Source organism: Rousettus aegyptiacus, unplaced genomic scaffold (assembly GCF_014176215.1).
Source record: "Rousettus aegyptiacus isolate mRouAeg1 unplaced genomic scaffold, mRouAeg1.p scaffold_m13_p_3, whole genome shotgun sequence".
NCBI lineage: Eukaryota > Metazoa > Chordata > Mammalia > Chiroptera > Pteropodidae > Rousettus > Rousettus aegyptiacus.
In genome coordinates this window covers 100,688,316-100,705,425 of record NW_023416306.1, presented here as the reverse complement: position 1 = coordinate 100,705,425, position 17,110 = coordinate 100,688,316, and the positions used below count along the sequence as shown (strand labels likewise).

Genomic DNA, 17,110 nt, shown 5'->3' with positions numbered 1-17,110 from the left:
AATAAACAGCCCAATTTTGATGTCCACAAATAGGAAGACTGACCAAGAAGACTGTGAAGGTAAACTGGCCATTTGGAGGACTTTAAGAGACCAGACTGGAAAACGTTTTTGATTTTACTAGCAATTAGAAGCAATCAAGTTTTTTTTTTTTTTTGAGCTGGTGAATATTAAAATTGTAACTATGTATTAGCATAATTAACTTGTTAATAGACAGTAGATATTTTTGATGAGGGAGTAACTGGCCTGCGAAGTTTACTGCAACAGTCTACGGAGACTGTCATAACAATCCAAGCTGGAAAGATGGTGGTTGGAATAAAAACAGAACGTGAAGGTGACACCCTAAGGCAAGGACAATCATTGGGATTCACTGAGTATTTAATTGGACAAGGAAGGTAAGGTTAGAGACCTGAAAGGGTTGTTGTGTCCTCTATGGTTAGTAATTTAGAGTACGATAGTTCCATTAAGGAAAAAACACATGCCATGGAAAAAAAGCATATACAGGGTAGCAAAAAAGACAGAAATTAGGTAAGACAATTTGAATTTGGGCTTGAATAATGAACCCAGATACAGAGGTCAGTGATATCAACAGACTTAAACCATTCATGTAAAACATTTAAAAGTTATAAAATGGCATATCAATAAGTTTAATTTAAAAAGCAAATGTGAACACATACACAAGTATTAAGTAGAAGAAACATCAAAATATACTAATTAACCCTGGAAGTTTTCATGAGAGGAAAGAGTTTTGAGCTATATTTTCAAAAATCTGTAATCTAAAGATAAGATCAAAATAAAAGCACTGCCTTTTCAGTGGTGTCACAACATAGGAAAAAACACTGACACTAAATATAATTGAGTAATTGTACTTAATAGTATACATAGTGGAGATTTTTCTGAGTGAAAACAAAATAGCATATATTTATATATGCTACCAATCTTTTATTTTTAAGAGAAACTGAATCTCAATTTTCCACAGATCGCTTTTGTTTTAGACTTGTATTTTGCAAGTTTGATAATTCAATAAGGCACATAGTGAATGTTTACCAATATATAATGTAAAAATTATTGTTAATAAATATACTGCTTCTTCTGTTTCTTCAGTTAAAAAGTATTAGCTAAGTATCAATGGAGAACTTCATTAGAAATCATGAGCAAACTAACTCGCAAGTTTTTAAAAACAAATACATTTAAATGGCAGAAATATAATTTTTTATTTTATAATTTAAGCAATCTATATAATAATATCTAAACTACTTAAGGTCATGCTTGTTTATGACTGAGAGAGCTCTCAGCCCTCAGGTGAAAACACAGGTGCATAAATGATCACTGTATGCCACGTGTGATGGATAGTTTTATGGGTCAACCTTGCTGGACTACAATACCTAGTTATTTGATCAAATACTAATATAAATGTTGCTGGAAAGGTGTTTTGTGGATGTGGTTATTATCTACAATCAGTTGACTTTAAGTAAACAGATCACCCTCAATGATCTGAATGGGCCTTGTCCAATGAGTCAAAAGACCTTAAGAGCAAAATGGAGGTTTCCCTGAGGAAGACGAGATCCTGTCTGCAGACTGCAGTACCAGTTCCCGCCTGAGAATTTCCAGCCTGACAGTCTGTTCTACGGATTACAGACTCTCCAACCCCTACAATTGCATAAGCCAATTCTATGAAATAAACTTATTTAAATACACACACACCCTACTTATTCTGTTTCTCTGGAGAACCCTAACTAATACAATAAGATAAATGCCAGAGCAGAGGTATGACCACACAGGGCGAACAACCTGTGGAATTAGGGAAGGTGTCACAGGGGCGATGCCATTGCATTGAGTCTTGAAGCTATGCCACGGGGCAAGGAAGGGAGCAGGTTAGGGGCTGTAGCCTAATCCAGGTAAAGGGACCTGGAGAGTCAGAAGTCCAAGGGTTTGAGAGATCAAGTGTTCAGAAAAATGCCAAGTACCTCTCCACAGCCAGAACTCCAGGTATGTGTAGGGAATGGTCAGAAGCTCTGTCTTGATGAGTCACGCTCCATCCAAGGGCAGATGGAAGGCACCAGGGAATTTTAGGTGAGGGAGAGACATGATCCGAATTACATTTTAGAAAAGTCACTTTAGTGAGGCAAAGTATGAAAGATAAGTGATACTGGTCTTACATTTCTGTTCTCTCTCTTTATGGAGAGGCAGTAAATGTTACAGAAAGTCAAGTAAATTCTATTTTTTAATTAATAATTATGGTACAATTATAAAAAATGCATGGTAGCTGAGTGATGTAAATGAATTAATACACTCTATTTAGTGGTTCATAAATCAAAATCCAATCTAGTAAACTGTCTTCACTTTTCACAACCACAGCAAGCTAAAGATTTTCCACATGTTCCACCCCCATACAGACATATGCAAAATGTAAGGCAACAACCTAACGACGCTATCGTATAAAGTTTACTAAAGTAAACCATTCAAAAAGAAAAGTTCTCCAGCTAATAATCTAGCACTTTTGGTCCTTCCCTGACAGCTGACAAGAGACACCAAGAACATAATGACATAATACTAGCCTGACCCTTCTATGGCTTTTATGCTGTCTACCCCATAAATATGTCCATTGCCTCCCCTTTGCAGAACCTTGTTTCAACAGAGCAATATTTAGAAAATAAGAGAACTAGACTCTCAGCAAGTACCTTACCAGTACTAAACCATGTGCTTCTTTATGCTTCCTTCCCACCCCCTCTCCCATACATAATCCCGACTAGGAAAATGCATCCTAATTTTTAAGAGTTGCCACAGCAACAAAGTGAACAGTTAAAAAGCAATGAACTTAATCAATGCAAGTCATTGTTGGAAAGATTATCCCTTGAGACAAATCTCTCACTGCTAAGATTATTGCTATTTATCCAAAGTGTTTCTGAACAGGTAAGACTGACTGACTGAGGGCTTCAGATCAATGAGATGTTTCTTTTTTCTTTCAATGAGCTAAAGCTCCCAGTAGACCTAAGCAACACTTTTAATCATGACATTAATCGATAACAATTACACCCAAGAGAATGCCAATGTAGGTTTTCCAGGAAATCTCACAGGGCTTAAAAGTGCTATACTTGTGGAAGTAGTCAATATTGTGTGTTGTAAAATAGAATTCAGGTTGGTTTCTTCTTATTTCCCTAGAGCAGAATTTTGGTGCTCTAGACCCAGAAATGTTAGCACACTGCTCCTCAAACATTAATGTGCTTAAGAATCACCTGGGGAGCTTGTTAAACTGTAGACTCCGATTCAGTTGGTTTGGGGTATGGCCTGACATCTGCATTTCTACAAGCTCCCAGGTGATGCCCATGCTGCTGGTCAACAGACAACACCTGAGGTAGCAAGATGTCAAAATACATTACTGATTGATCAGAAGAAAGAGCAAAAGGCACGCACATTGGCAAAGGGATGCTTACAAAAGAGAGAGATGACCATAAGAGGGATTATACTTCTAGGTCTTCCACCTCAAACTGACCTATTTGGAAAATAACTGAGAAAAATGGCAATACTAAACACATCTTGAAGAGTAGCATTTTCCAAATGTATCCCAAGGAACTCCAGTAATCTAGGATATTAGTAGATGTTGCCAAAAAAAATAAGATGCTAACAGGTCACATAACTGAGCTAAACAAAATTAAGTGATGACGATGGCAAACATTTGTTAAGTACTTACGATGTGCCAGGCATTCATCTAAACAGTTGACATGGATTAATTCATTTAATCTTCATAGCAACTCTATGATGTAGAAACTATATTATCATTACCATTTTACAGATGTGGAAAAGGAAGGAAAGAGATGTTAAGTAATTTGCCCAAGGTCACAAAGCTGGTGAGTAGTGGAGCCAGGACTCAACCCCTGGCAGGCTGCCTCCTGAGTACAAGCTCTGATCTCTGAAACATGAGCACTTTCCAGTGTTGATGGGAAGTGTGAATCACCACAAGGTGATATAAGTACTTGTAAGTTGCCAAGGAAGGGGAAAATATGCAATGGAGAGGAGAAAAGACAACTTAAAAGTTAGGACAAAAGAGAAAAATGAAAACAAGCTAAAGAAGGGAAAAATTCGAAATGAAAGTAAAGTTTGGAGAAAAAAATAGATTTAGGCAAGTGTACTATGGCAATGGAGGTAGGCATCATCGCATCAGACACAGATGCGATGAAGACCAAGAAGCTTGGCAGTAAACACCCGGGAGAGGAAAGCAAGTCAAGTTGCAGGTCTCACCAACCACAGGAGGACATAAACAGTTTACTTCTACCAAACACACTAAAATAACACTCATAGACCACATAGTCATGATTATTCTTATACTAATTATCTAATTTACAGATTATCCGGGCCCCCTGCTGGGTCTCTTTCTTCTTCCTACAGGATTGTTTGGACATTTTGCTTCTAATTAGCAACTTGTTGAGAGTGAGTGGGGAGATGGGAAGACAATTAAATCAGGGTTTTTTTGTGTTTTGGTTTTTTTGCTCTTATTCGAGTACCTAGCAATAGGTTTAGGAGAAAGAGCTTAGGATGTGAATCTAATGATAAAAATATTTTCTTAGTAATCCTGGATTTCAATGAACCCTCTTTGCCTGACCTTCAAATCACTTGAAGAAGAAATACGCTGAGTGGACCCAGTCAGAATTATGTAGTCTGAACTAGAAAATAGCCAGCACATTACTCAAAGTATACTTCAGGTCAGGCAGAACTATAAACAAAGCAGATGTTTGGTTAGATGAGCACTAGGAAACAGTTCAGATTGTTCCAACAAACATTAAAACAAAAACTGACCTCGGAAACTTCTGACATTCACTGATCCCGGATGCAATATACATGCAGAGATGCTCATGGAAAATTCGGGCACTAGCTTAGGGAAAAGAAAATCCTTAACCGGAGACAAGGAACCACCTTTCACCATCCTAAAATGATCTGCTGTGTGAATGTATTTACAAGTACCAAAATGAAAGTACTTTTTTCAAATGAAAGAAGTCCTTCAGCCTCCAAGAATGAAATGCCTCGTAACAACGTACTTACTCTTCATCATCACCTCACCTCCACTAGCACTACTGCCTGTTATTTACCGGGACACCTCTATTTGTAGGGTTCTAAGGCAATCCAATTTTGTATGCTAGTACTTCAACCTACATTTACAAACTTTTCAAATGTTTTAATTTTATCTCAATGTTTTCCATCAGCACGTTCCTTTTTATAAAATCTTTCATTGTTCCAAGACACAAATCGTATCCCTTTGAATTCCAGATGAAAACATTTTAGGCCTACTTATGATTGTATTCACTAGACATGTATACACATGTAAAGCAGCTTCGGCGTTATTTTAAAATACACTTCCAATAGTTCTCATTGTGTTGCTATTAGCAAGGCACTTAAGAAAATGCTTCCAGGTGGCAGGCACCTGCTCTGGCTTTGAAACACCAACCTCAAAACCTACAGTCAAGCAACAAAATGGGGAAGAGAAACAAACTATATATTTCAGCACCTAGCAGTTTTGGCAGCTTATTGGAACTGGTTATTGCCAGCTGGGCATCTTGCCATTTCCTTGAGGCAAAATTAAAGTGGAAGATGCAAGGGTTTTATTGTAATTTTCCACCACATATTTATATCATTATGGGTTTTGTGCTGCTCTAGTCCCCACACAGTCTCACTGAATATCTTCTTATTATGTCACTGAAATTTGAAACAAATATAGGATGATGCAGTGAAAACAAGTGGGCACTGTGTATAGTAAATGATTGCTGAAGATAACACCATGCCTATCAGAATGGGCTACATAATTTGCAGGCCCCCATGCAAGACGAAAATGCAGGGCCCCTGTTCAAAAGGCAGAGGAAAAGTTCCATTAAAGGTACTAAAGTATCAAGATTTTCCCCTTATTCTGCTATTTCAACCTGGTGTTGTTTATTTGCTATCCAATGCTGCAATTCCTCAGGCACAGGGATACCTGAAGAATGATGACCTTCTGGGATAACACCCCACGTGCATGCACACACATTGCCCACCCACTCGATGCTGAGTTCCCCGCCCCCCACCCGCAGCCACAGACCAACCAACACTCTGCACTCCCACTTGAGGAGGGAAAGTCAAGTCATCGCCCTCCTCACAGGCCCATCACTCCCCAACCCACAGGCCCCGAGGAGTGCTGCAATCTCTACACAAGGATCTTAGGTACCTAGATTGGCTCGAGTGAAAGATTCACTCTTCTGAGGCACTGCTGTGATGCTCTAACACAGAGATGGCTGCATCAATGATCTCTCCTAAAATCTCCTGGGCTCTTCCTCCAGAACCTGACCCTCCTCTGCAGAGACTGAAGGCAGTAGCAGTCGTGAGGCAGGAGCAGAGAGGAAGAGGCTAGGTTCTTAGGTTCGTAGGAGGCTGGGGAGTGAGCAGCAGAGAGCGGAAAGGAACCCATCCCGAAGAGGCAGTCACCTGAGCCAAGGCTTTCAGTCCCAGAGCAGGGTCCGTTATCCCAGCAGACTTCACTCACAAAACACAAATTCAAACATAAAACTAAGGGTTTCAAGACAGCAAAGTCAGAGCATTAACTTCCAAATGAATGTTCTGGTCAAGGCTCTTGAAGCCAGCCCTAATTCACATAAGAACCCAAGGCCTATGCTCACTTCTGAAGCATATACTCTAAAATTGGAGAACAGACATTAGCATGACCCCTGCACAAAGACAACACGTGAATTCATACGTGTTCTGTATTTTTATTTTATAGAACTAAATACAAATAGACATACACATACAAAACTGGGGAAATACAAGTGGAACTAAAGAAAGTTGGACTATATCAATGTCAGCATCCTAGTTATGATACTATGTATAGTTTAGCAAAATGTTACCACTGGGAGAAATCAGGTAAACTGTACAAGGGATTTCTCCATATCATTTCTTATAAGTGTATAATTATCTCAACTCAAAAAAAGATCCAAGCCTACTAAGGAAACAAAATACAGCATACGGGGCAATCATTACCAAAACTACCTATACCTGGATATATTTAGTACATTAAATTGCATTTAATTTGATTTCGATATGAGATAAAGGAGTAATCCTTTAAATAACTAGCTCAAATGCAACATCTGCAATGAGCATGTTAACCACACAGTATTTTATTAGGAGAATGTGTTCGGCTATATTTGTTGTTGAAACCTCTCTTATTTACTTAAGATAAAATGAAAATACACAATCTAGAAACTATAAAAATACTCTGGGAACCCAAGTGGTCTAGGCAAAAGCATATTCACAAAAAGGGGGAGAAATGTGTATGGAATAGCACAAAATCAACTTTAAAATGTTAAGTTCTTGCATCTAAAAAGTTGTCTTGTGTACCACTTACAACTGAAAGTACATATATGCTGCTGGTAGAGTTAATTTTTATATAAGAACAATGAAACATCTTTTCTGTCAGATGCTGAAATACCAAAAGTATAAAAGGGAAAAATCTGAATTCTCCAGGCTGAGTTCCCAAGGAACTGAGCAGATGAGAGAATTCTATGTTGCTTTTAGGACTACGTGTGTGAGCAAATGCCTAAAGAGGATTGATTTTGTCACAGTCCTAGAGGAAAGGGTGCAGCCACCTCTGTAGGGCCTCAGAGAGGGAGACTGCTCAAAGGGCATCTAATTCTTCTCTGACTACATTAAATAAGGCAACAGAAGAGAAACACACCACAGAACCCAACAGGCAGGAAGTACTTAATAGACTTTTGCGATTTCTATCAACCAAGGCAGCCTACTCCCCACTCTGACCCCTCAAATCCTTAGCACCAACTCAATAAAAATTACGCATCCAATTACCATTTCTTGCTGTCAGACAATGCTCGTAGCCAAGGTAAACACACCTTTGTTAGGCTCCAGCCCAGACTCTGCAGAGACCTGAAAAACTGATTAAACAAAGAAAAAAGTTTGGGATCCAAATTAATTTTGCCACTGCTAACTCTACCTCTGGGTAAAACACTGAGCTGTTCATTAGTAAAATGGAATTTGAATTTCAAAGATGAATGAATATTCATTTACTTTGGGTAATTATATACTAAGGCATTCAAAAAATATTTGTTGAATGAAAGGCTGAATTAATGAATGGATTGTAAAGGCCTCTCTCCAACCTGCCTTTTTTCTCTTTACTAGCAAAATTCCCTTTCGGCTTCATTTTAGAGTTAAAATATCAAAGTGGAAGGGGAGGAACCACAAATAAAACATCACTTTGTTCACGACCTCACTTGACTGTATAGTGCTGCCCCACTACATAATTAATCACTGTCAGCACCAGTCAGATGTGGATATGCCAACAACTCTATGTCAGGATTTGCCAGGTGTGGCAAATTACTGAGTGTTCATCTAGCCAAGCTTGAGCCTGGAAGTCTAACAAAAAGCACTTAAGAATCTCCAGAGGCCGGAGAGCAGCGTTGGCTGATTATCAACGTCCCCACACTCATGGTGCCCTAGTTTGGTTCTGGCAGTCTCAAGTTCCTACAGGTTCCCAGGCTCCTGACTGTGCCAGCGTAGTGAGGAACTGGCCTTTTCCTCGCCCCCTCCAGGGCCTTCAAGTTCTTAATAGTTCACCTCTGATGTCTGCATGTGTCCCAACTACAGTCCACACACCTGCTTTGAATATCCTTTCTCAGAGGTACATTCAAAGCCCCGCTCTCCACTCGGCACAGACTCGGATCCCAGGCTGGCGGGGAGCCCGTCTCAGTGAATCCCTGCTGCCTCCACTGCTGGCACCAACACAGATGCAGCGTTGTAATCTACTCGCCACAAAAACCCTGACTCTGTTCTATTCTCTCATTGATTCCTTAGCACTCGAAACTATATTAATTATGTTTCACGAAATTGAATTAACTACATGCAAAATTTTTAATGGCTAAGCAAAATACGGGTAAGAGCCAACTTGAATTGCTTGACTTGCATCACTATATGAACAGTGCAAAGGATGGCTTATTATTTAAATAAATACCAACCCAAAGAAGATGATAAACGCGTGGTTTAACATAGATGAGCAGCACAAAGTGTTTGCACTGATTCTCAAAAACTAGTTTTCTGAAATGCGTCATTCAATTCAGTCGTGGCTCCAACTTTCCTGCTCTTGTTCCCAGTTCTATGTGAGGTTTCTCTCTATCTTTAAAATTAACAAGCTACTTTAAAAGGTACATCAAACGGCCTTTTAATCACCAAAGAAAAATTATCAGTTGACTGCAAACTGCCATAACATTAAATAATTAATCATGACAAAGCGAAACTATACCATTAGAAATATCTAAATTATTTAAGATAAATTAAATATATGGTAACTAGCTATTTTTTTCTAACCCAGTAGTAAATCATATTAACACGAATACCACAGAGTCTCATGATTTATATCCTTCCAGCATATCTCATCTCTTTATTCCAGACATTCACATTCAAAATGTCCCTAGAAGGAAATTGTTGAGAGCAAGATGTTAAACATGGCAGTAAAGGAAAATCTAAGTGCAAAATGCAAGCCTTTGGCACAAATGCAGGTCTGAATATGAAAAGAGAAAACAGAAAATGGGGTAGAAATTTACTGATAACAATCTAACCATTAATCCAAGTGGTACCTAATTACAGAGCCTGGATGATTTATAGAACTATGTAATGGAACAGTCACTAAGAATTCAGCCTAATGCTTCATGTAACATCCACCTGTCTGGAAAGTAGAGCATGTCTCCTCCTCTCAAGGTTGTTCCCAGGAGACCATTAAGAATGTATGTACTTCAAAGGTCTTTACGTGGACTCACAGTCCACTAAACATTTCCAATTGTGCTACTCAGACAGCATAACTCCAGATCTCATTTCTACTTCCAGGTAAACTACACAAACTTTAATAGCTCTTATGTCTATCAGTTTAAATGTAGCACCTGTTTCCTATACATGAACAATACTCATTTCTTCGTTAGCTTAAAATGCTACCTTCAATGTAGGTGTAAGCAAAGGGAATAATAAACAGAACACAGTTGTGCCAGTAGTTAATCAAAACTCCTCTTTAAAAGGTTTTTATCAGAAGTTTATAAAAATCGGCACGGAGGAAAGGCCAGGCTCACAGAGCTGCCACCACTGACAAACAGAACAAACTATGCGATACACATTAAGGAACAACAACAGAAGAGTGGTAGCGTGGAGGTCCTTTTCACTTTTTTTAAAAATATGTTTGATTGTTACTTAAATCTATTGTTAGGAAATTCATAACATAATTAATAGAAAAACTGTTACCCATGAACACAACATTTAAATAATCTGGAGAGCTATTTGCTTTTTAAGTTCTCATCATTCACTGTTGAACACATGAACTTCTTTTGATTATCTGTCCATAAGTGATTTCTTTTTCTATTAAATATATACCTTTAGCCACATCATTAATAATCTTCAGAAGTTTGTATTAACTCTGACCTTGCCTTGTGTGAAGATATTGGTTTTAGAGCATCTTGAGCTTTGCTGACAGTTTTATATTTCAATGGAGTATAAATGTTGTTGCTATGGACTGAATGTTTGTGTTCCCTGAAATTCATACGTTAAAACTTGAATCCACCATGTGAGGGTAGGGCCTGTGGGAGGTAATTATGTCATGAAGGTGGAGCCCTCGTGTTGGGATTAGTGCCCTTATAAGAAGAGACACAGAGAGTTTGCTCTCCTTGACACGTCAGGACACAGCAAGAAGACGGCCATTGGCAAACCAGGATGAGGGCTCTCACCAGACACCAGATCTGTTAACACCTTGATTTTGAATTTCCCAGCCTCTAGAACTGTGAGAAATAAGTGTTTGTTGTTTAATCTACCCAGTCTGTGGTAATTTGTTATAGCAGCCTGAACTAAAATAGTTGTCATCCAGATATTATGCCCTCAATATAGTATTTATTCCAGGTAGCCTTATTTTACTAAAAATGGTCTTCACATGTTGAAATGTCCCCAAATTCCTGGCAGTCCAAGATACCATGTTTCCTTTATTACTGCTTATAGTATAAAATAAGCTACCAGTGACATACCAGGCTTTAAAAATGATTAATTTTAAATATATTTCAATTTTTAAAAAACGTATTACAGTCTAAAGGTTTACAACTAATTTTTCTAAATATACATTTACATACTACACTTTTTATACTAGGGTTTTTTTTTTTTGGTTGTTATTTTTGCTTTAAGAATAAAAATATATTTCTTAGGACCATCTTTGAAAATATGTTTTCTTTTAAGTTTACATACCTGACATCTTTGAAATTTTAAACTAAAATAGATGTTCCTCACAAGAACTATGGATCGGCTCTAAATCAAAATAAAGACATTCTCTGAGTAAGGAGAAGTTCAGGAGTAAATAAACGTATTTAGCCGTTTAATAATGCATTCTCTCCACCAAGCCAAAGCACAAGAATGAGTAGCAAATTAACACATGTTGACTTTTGAAAGATTAAACTTAAAAAATGTTCTACAGTTCTTCCTTCAATCAAGGGCCCCCTTCTTCTCTAAGGATTCTCAAAAGTGCTGTGAATTCTGATCTCTACTAAGTCATATTACAAGGGAAAGGGATGAGTGTGGGAAGGTTGGGGAAGAAAAGATATTTATTTTATTTAACAAGCATACCATTTACTATATTCTATGCACATTTTAAACATTTTATAAATGTTAATTCAATAAATCCTCATAACAATTTTAAGAGCAGGTACTGGTATATTGTCCCCATTTTAAAAATGAGAATGTAGAAAACAGACAGAGACAGAGAGAGTAAATTGCCTGAGACCACTAGGCTAGTAAACTGATTAGGTCAAGATCTGAACCCAGGCAGTAAGACTATGTAGTCCACACTCATAATAATTGCCTTACTCTGTCTTTCTTGGCCACTGCTTCCCTAATTCTTCTTATAAACTCCACCAAAAATCCACTCAAAGAAAAAAAAGAAAGCATCTTGATTACAGAGGAAAATAAAAGTACATAGCTTTGAAGTTTTTTTCCTCCTCAGTTAAAAGCAACGTAAACTATTTCTCTTTGAGAAAAAAAAAAAAAATTGACTTCCAAACACAAATGACAAAAACAGCAGGGAAGTAAATGCTATTTTCAAGTTTCTAGGAGGTTATCGTAAACAATGATGAGAGAAAAACAAATTAAAATTTTTAAAAATGGCATTTGACAGTAACCCTTTTTATCTCGCTGCCTGTGTCAATGTGACTGCACTGTGTAAGGTGGCTGTGCAGAGCACCCTATGGTGTGAAAATGAAAGATGACCACGCTTGGAAAGAAAAGAGAAGCATATTGTAAGCAAGCGTAAATGCACAGTAAGGTCTGACTGTTGTGGAAATAAGCCCAGGCTGCTTCTCAATTCATGAGTTTAGCTGAGATGGCAGAACAGATGACAAACAACAACAAACAGAAACACCATACCACACAATTCTCTTCAAAAGTGGGGATAAATATCCACAGAAGCTTATTTAATTTGATGCTAATTTATTTTCTTGTTTAAACATTTTAAATATTTGTTATCTATTAAATATTCATGTATTATGTTTTAATACCTTGAGGATTTTATTCTCCAAGGGTCTGATTTATAAGTACCTATAGTCGAAATAGCACACTTTCTTCAAAAATAACAGCTAAGCTTTAATTCAAAAACTTGATAGTTTGAATTAATTGGTCGACATACGGAACTGGAGGTGAACTCAAACTTATTGGCATTTAAAATTTCAGAATACTGAAATGAATATTTCATTTGAAATACTTCATTTTATTTCAAAATAAAACAAAACTTTTACCTGTTCTCCAATACAATTATTTTTGTTCAGTTTTAGTATCGAAGAAAACCCAATGCTAAGCTTTCTTTTTCTTTTCTTGCAGTACCAAAAAGAACCTATTTATTTACCAAATGTTGGTTTATTCATTTTACTTCTTTTGGATATAAACATTGTTTTAAGGATCTGCTCAATTTTTGTGTGAAGCTTTACAAATATCAATTTACACAAAGAAAAGTAAGTAGAGTTTTAATGTAGTAATTATTTATTAGATATGATAATCACCTACTAGCTCAAACCCAACTGCTTTAATTTAAGAAAAAAATGATCAAGCAAGATCTACTGACATAAACACTCTAAAATAAGGAATGTTCCACTAAAAAATTTTTTTAAAAAATGGAGGGTGGGGTTTACTACATTCTTCAAAATTCAATGTTGTAAAATACAAAGAAAGGCTGTGAAAGTGTCCACATTAGAGGAGAGTAAAGAGACATGACCACCAAATGCAGTTCCCAACCTTAGGCTGGATCCTGCATTAGACAGGGGAGAACACACTACAGGAAGTTACTGACTCAGTTGATAAAAATGTAATATGCGTGATACAGAATTTGGTCAATGATAAACTCCTTTAGGTTGATAATTATACTCTAAATGTGTAAAAGAATAAGCTATCCTTAGTAAATACACACTGAAGCAGACAGGTACAAAGGGCTATGGTATTGTAGCATCCTCAGATGAACCTGGGAAAACCAGTATGAGAATGAGGGAGAGAGCACATATTTGATAAAGCAAACAGGGTAAAATGTTAGTGAATCGGTGTAAAAGATAGAAGGGTATTCTGTGTATTATTTTTATTGTTTGCAAAGTTTTGGTGAATTTGAAATTATTTCCAAATAAAAAGTAAAAACAGCAATGAAAAACTATGACCTGAACCAGCAGTATGAATGAAACCCCATGGATGGAGCTCACTCTTTACAGGACACAGACACACAAACTCCTGACACATGCTTCTAAGGCATTGATACTGTGCTTTAGACTATCGCAGACATTTAAGTCTCAAAAGGCCTTGGTGCACGGAGAGGGCCAGTTTTCTCTAACATTAATATCTCTACAAAAAGGAACTCCTGAATACACTCCAGTTCTCAGACACTATAAATTCACAGTCTCCACAATGAGAAGGTGAGGCACATCCACTCTAAACACAATGGTTGCAAGATTTCAAAGCCACTGCAGATCAGCCCTGGAAATAAGGTTCATTCACATCACCAATTTAAAAGCAACATCTTCTGTCTACAATTCTAGTGGTGGTCTAACTTAGTGAATACTTCCTTACTGCCTATTATGTGCAGGCACTAGGTTATATGCTAGGAAGAGAAATACACACTTTGACACTAAGGAAATCACAATTTAGGGAGAAAAAGGCATATAATTCTATAATTACAATAGAATCTATAAAATGTTGCTATAATAAAGGTGTATTCCAAGTGTTCTGAGAAGGATTTAGTGAATATATGAGACTTAGCTGCATTCAATTATTCAATAAGGACTCCTCTGTGTCAGGGAAAGAAACCTTAAGGATAAGTAAGTAAACCCCCAGCTGACAGGAAAAGCAGTGAGAAGGGAATTCCAGATAAAAGCAAAAAAGCAGCTAATAAGACAATGACATAGAGTGATGAAAGCATATGCTATTTTCACTGAATAGTAAGGGCTCAGTACAGCAACTCCTGGGGGTGTGGATAATAGAGAAGGTAAAACCAATTACAGCCAGATCTTGATGGCTTTGTATGATATGCTAAGGAACTACAAGGTAATCCTATGAAGAGAATGATAGAACATCTTCAGCAGGAAAATTTAAGTGCTGAAATGTTTGTTTTAGAAAGGTAACTCTGCTTGAAATGCCAAGCACGAGTTATCAAGAAAAGATAGGAGAGAAATCACATGTCCTCATGTAATTGAGACACAGTCTTCAAGTGTGATCAGAACTTCAACCCAAACAACACCAACAAGAAAAAAAGACATTTAAGGAAGAAAAATGGGTAGGGCTCAGCAACTGATTGTGTATAATGAAATACAGTGGGGATGATGTAGCTTTCTAGATCAAACTTTGGGGCTTATTAACAGTGATAGAGGAAAAGGGAAAATGATAAAGTCAATTTTGAACATATTAAGTTTGAAATTCCAGTATAGTATACAGAGAGGTATTCAGTACAAAATTTAGGATTATGGTGAGTTCAGGAAAGAAGTTAGGGTAAATGTAATGGCACTAGAGTTGTATTGATGGTGATTAAATACAAATTGTTTTCTTGTATTCTCTAAAGAAGATTGTGTTGATTGAGAAGACAGTTAAAATAGATGTTTAAAGATGATCAGGAAGAAAATCCAAGAGAAAGAAGACTGAGAAGACAGTTTTTGGTAACCGGTACTACATGGCACTTGTGTATGGGTTTGACACTCAGCGACTTAGTTTAAACAACATTGGGCACACACACATTCACTGAGGCCCATTAGGCACCATAAGCTTTGCTAGATACCAATTACGGGCATACCTCATTTTATTGTGCTTCATTTTACTGTAATATTTACAATATTGTGTGTTTTACAAATTAAAGGTTTGTGGCAACCCTGTGTCAGCAAGTCTGTTGTGCTATTTTTCTAACAGCATTTGTTTATTTTGTGTCTTTGTGTCACATTTTAGTAATTCTTGCAATATTTCAAACTTTTTCATCGTTATTCTATTCATTCTGGTGATGTGTGATCATGCCATTATAAGACAGCAAACAATCGATAAATGTGGTGTGTTCTGACTGCTCCACTGACCAGCTGTTCCCCATCTCCCTCCCTCTCTTCAGTCCTCCCTATTCCCTGAGACACAACAATATTGAAATTAGGCCATTAATAACCCTATAATGGCCTCTAAGTGTTCAAGTGAAAGAAGAATCACACATGTCTCACTTCAAATCAAAAGTTACAAATGATTAAGCTTAGTGAGGAAGGCATATCAAAAGCCAGGTTTCTTGTACCAGTTAGCCAAGTGGTAAATGTACAGAAAAAGTTCTTAAAGGAAACTAAGAGCGCTACTCCAGTGAACACATGAATGATAAGAAAGCAAAATAGACTTATTGGTGAAATGGAGAAAGCTTTAGTGGTCTGGATAGAAGATCAAACCAGCTTCAACATTCCCTAATCCAAAACCTAATCCTGAGCAAGGTCTTAACTCTCTTCAATTCTGCGAAGGTTGAGAGAGATGAGGAAGCTGCAGAAGAAAATTCTGAAGCTAGCAGAGATTGGTTCATGAGGTTTCAGGAAAGAAGCCATCTCCATAACATAAAAGTACAAGGTGAAGCAGCAAGTACTGATGTAGAAGCTGTAGCAAATTATCCAGAAGATCTAGCTAAAATAATAAAGGTGGCTACATAAAACAACGTATTTTTAATGGGGACTAAACAGTCTTATATTGGAAGAAGACACCATCTAAGCCTTTCATAGCAATAGAGAAGTCAGTGCCTGACTTCGAAGCTTCAAAGGACAGGCTGACTCTCTTGTTAGGAGCTAATGCAGCTGGTGATTTTAAGTTGAAGCCAATGCTCATTTAACATTCTGAAAATCCTAGGGCCCTTAAGAATTATGCTAAATCTACTCTGCCTGTGCTCAACAAATATAGCAACAAAGCCTGGATGGCGCCACATCTGTTTATAACAGAGTTTACTAAATACCTGAAGCCCACTGTTGAGACCCACTGCTCAGGAAAAAAAAAAAAAAAAAAAAAAAAGATTCCTTGCAAAATATCACTGCTCATTAACCAGCACCTGGTCACCCAAGAGCAATGATGAAGATGTACTATGAGATTAGTGTTGTTTTCATGTCTACTAATACAACATCCATGCTGCAGTCCATGGATTAAGGAGTAATTTTAACTTTCGACTCTTATTATATAAGAAATACATTTGTAAGGCTGAAGCTGCCACTGAGAGTGATTCCTCTGACAGATCTGGGCAAAGTAAATTGAAAACATTCTGGAAAGGACTAACCATTCTAGATGCCATTAAAAATATTTGTAATTCATGGTAACAGGTGAAACTTTAACAGGAGTTTGGAAGAAGTTGATTCCAACCCCTCTTTGAGGGGTTCAAGACTTCAATGGAGAAAATTTACTTTAGATGTAGTAGAAACAGCAAGAGAACTAGAATTAGAAGTAGAGCCTGAAGACATGACCAAATTGCTGCAATCTCATGGTAAAACTTTAATAGATGAGGAGTTGCTTCTTATAGATGAGCAAAGAAAGTGGTTTCTTGAGAAGGAAACTACTCCTGGTGAAGATGCTGTGAAGATTGTTAAAATGATAACAAAGGATTTAAAATATTACA

General features: G+C 37.2%; 1 protein-coding gene and 1 pseudogene across 3 annotated transcripts in view; one reads left to right on the top strand and one right to left on the bottom strand.

Annotated features, from left to right (window-relative positions):
* The window catches only part of PRKD1 (protein kinase D1), a 272,127-nt gene that overhangs the window by 181,711 nt on the left and 73,306 nt on the right, over nt 1-17,110 (bottom strand). The gene's annotated exons all lie outside the window — the stretch shown is intronic.
* Nucleotides 6,628-6,727, top strand: LOC118601097 (annotated as a pseudogene).